At 39.1% G+C, this 3,232-nt stretch overlaps 1 long non-coding RNA gene across 1 annotated transcript in view; it reads right to left on the bottom strand.

The window, feature by feature from the left end:
* The window catches only part of LOC107835154 (uncharacterized), a 10,967-nt gene extending 10,634 nt beyond the window's left edge, over positions 1 to 333 (bottom strand). Inside the window, exon 1 of the long non-coding RNA XR_001660982.1 lies at positions 32 to 333. This is a non-coding gene — a long non-coding RNA (uncharacterized LOC107835154). The remainder of the gene's footprint in view (positions 1 to 31) is intronic.
* Positions 334 to 3,232: the final 2,899 nt, after the last annotated feature.

Raw genomic sequence — 3,232 nt, forward strand, 5'->3', positions numbered from 1 at the left:
GAAATCCAACTGCAGCTCCTGGAAATCCAACTGCAGCTCCTGGAAATCCAACTGCAGCTCCTGGAAATTCAACTGCAGCTCCTGGAAACAACAGAAGAAAGCGTGGAGCCCATGACAATAGAAAAGACCACCCGGGGGACGGAAGAGGAAAGGGCCAAGAAAAGAAGGGACATGATAGCAGCGAAAGTGAGGACATGAGCAATGAGGATAGCTCTGAGAGCTATGAGACAACTGCAGCCTCTGCCTCTTACGGTATCTTCCAGCTGAGTGACGGCTATTTCTGTGATTCCGGTAACCATTTGTCCAGAAATCTCTGTCAGAAGTCCTGCACTGGTGAGTTTATTACACCGAAACAAATAAAAAACAAAGGATCAACTCACTGCCCACCTGTTATGTTATTAATTGTTCCTTTTCCCCTTTTAAGACTTCACCGATGATGACATAACAGATGACATTGAGTGTTTCTTGACGGCATTCTTTGATGGGTAAGCCAAAATACAGAACATCTATCTATACATTTGTTTTGTTCCTTACTTTATTAGTTCAATAGTCTTTGAGTACACTAAAACACTTAGTCATTGATTTTATATCCATATTAAAATTTGCAGTTGTACCAGCGGTGATGCTTGGTACAACTTGGCTACAGCCCTGCACTCGGGTATAAAACCATCTCACTCAGACACATGTCCATTCCCAGTGGAAGTCAGGAACTGCAATAGCGACCGTGACGAGCATTAATCGATGGCGTTACAGTGCAGACACAGAGTGCAATGACTCTCCTCCGCTCTGACTATTGGTATACTGCAGAACAGGAAGCCGGAGGGGCTGATGGCAGCATCACTGCTTGCTCAGGACAAAGTCAGGTTGGCAGTGCCAATAACACTGCAAAGTTTTTTTTGGCATTAAAATCTCTGACACCAGTAACATTTTGGTAGATTAGTCAAAACCAGTGTTTTTTGTTTTTTTTAAAGTCACTTCAGGTTCTGAAAAATTTCTAAATATAGTGACAAAGTTGCTAAGTTGGCAACAGTGCTTATCTTGTCCTGACCTCACCTTGCTACCCCTGTTGTCCTCTCAACCCCACACTGGACCCTGCTGTGTCCCTTGGCTCCGCCCACTGCATCACTTGGCTCCGCCCACTTTGGTGGACTTTTTCTAAATTTGTCAGGTTATCCTAGCCCATCAGATTATGCTTTCTCAGGCGGATTAGTTATGTTAAAAAGGACTGCTGCAGAGTATTTTTAGATGATTTTGAATGCTTTCTAAATTCTGTATCTATGTTTATAATTACATACATTTGTATGTGTGCAATGTGCAAACACTAATACAGATATGTTTTAAAAGAAGTTAACAACCCCTATAAGATTGTTTTCCTCATACTGTACTGATAATTATTATTGCTTTACATCAGGGGTGTCAAACTCATTTTGGTTTAGGGGCCGCATACAGCTTAATCTGATCTGCAGGGGGCCACACAATTAAACTCATTGCAAAATTAAATAGAACCAATAAAAGTGGACTTGTTGTTGATTTTTATATTAAACGAATTTCACTTTTACAAAATATATTATGAATAATCTCAGTTTTTAAGAAAGGTATCTGCAATTTCAACAATACTTTTACTCAGTTAAGCAGTTATTTAAGTGCATTATGCATAAGAACTGATCTCAGTGATTGTACAATGTTGCAAAACATTTATTCACAGTTTTTGGAGCTTAAAAACACTGTGCTGCATCACAAAATACAACAGACAAAAATTAAGAAAAGATTTAAAATCAATTTTAAACATCTGGGAAGCAATTTGAACAAATTATCTGGCTTCACACATTTGAAATCTTAAGTGTCAGCTGTTTTAAACAGACATTTGATTAAGTACATTTGTTGATGCATAAAATGCATACATATAGAAAAACATGCATACATAACATGTATGTATGTTAGCATGCACGAGAAATATGAGGTTGCCAGGGCCAAAATAAAAAGCTGGTAAAGCATAGAATCGAACTTGTTTACAGAACCTGAAGCTCAGTGCTGCCATCTGCTGTTAGTTCCGCTGCAGTGTTGCATCATGTTGTGTGCTCTGAATAAAACACAGCGCCCCTCGTGGACAGTATAGGAACTGCAGATTTTCAATTAAACGAAGTGTATGTTTTTTCATGAATAATGACAATGCATTTAGCCCCCGGGCCGGACTAAATCGTTCGGCGGGTCGGTTCCGGCCCGTGGGCCGTACGTTTGACACCCCTGCTTTACATTGTAATGAAAAGTATAACAAAACATAAGTGCCAGAAAAAACAAAAGGCTAGCTGTTAATCTAGTCGTTCTGCTTTTTGAATAGTTTTTAAGATGTCTGTTTTTGATTACGCAGGTATCTTCGGAGGTCCGACTCTCACCAATGTGAAGATGAAGCAGGAGCATTCCTCCAATACTGCTCCTAAGTGTCTATGAGAGCACATTTTCTTCCACCAGGTGTACTCCCACTGCGGGTTGTAGATCGCTGAATTGAAGCATTGCTCTCTTTTTTGTTGACTATCACAGCAATACCTTTTCATCAATTATTTTCTTAAAGATAACAAAAAATGTTTTGTTGGATTTAGGGCTTACAGTGGATGTTTGAAAACCTTATGATTTAAGTAACTTGTGATTTATAGCAGCCCCTTTCTAATAAAGGTGAAAAATGATGTGAGTGTAACTGACTATCTATAAACAGTTCATATAATATCTATCATCTATTTCGTGACTGATCACGTTTTAGATATACCAATAGGACCTGGTGACGTTTATCCAAAATGTAACATTTAAGGTGTATAATAAAAAATGCTCCAAAATTGTTCTCCGTTGTCAAGTTTTTATAATGCAAAATCTTCTTTTAGAATTTACCATCAAAGATCTTTGAAATAACAGTTGAAACAAATATGAAGACATCAATTTAGAAAGGAACAGATAAGAAGACATGTGAATGATGAGTTATGGTCTGAGTGTCAAGCTGAGGCCTAACCTTCACAAGCAGAACATTACAGAAAGGAGAAAAGAAAGAAAGGTGGAGAAAATGTTTAAAGGGTAAGGAGATTGGATGCAAAGAGAGAACACAAACCGTGAAGTCTGCCTCTACATCTGCAGAAAGGGAGAAAACAAAACTGAGAAACCACATCAACAAACGTCTGCGTATACAACGTCCCTGAAAAGTCCTGCGACCGACTGGTGACCTGTCCAGGGTGACCCCGCCTCTCGC

This window comes from Poecilia formosa, unplaced genomic scaffold, assembly GCF_000485575.1.
Source record: "Poecilia formosa unplaced genomic scaffold, Poecilia_formosa-5.1.2 Scaffold1086, whole genome shotgun sequence".
Lineage (NCBI taxonomy): Eukaryota > Metazoa > Chordata > Actinopteri > Cyprinodontiformes > Poeciliidae > Poecilia > Poecilia formosa.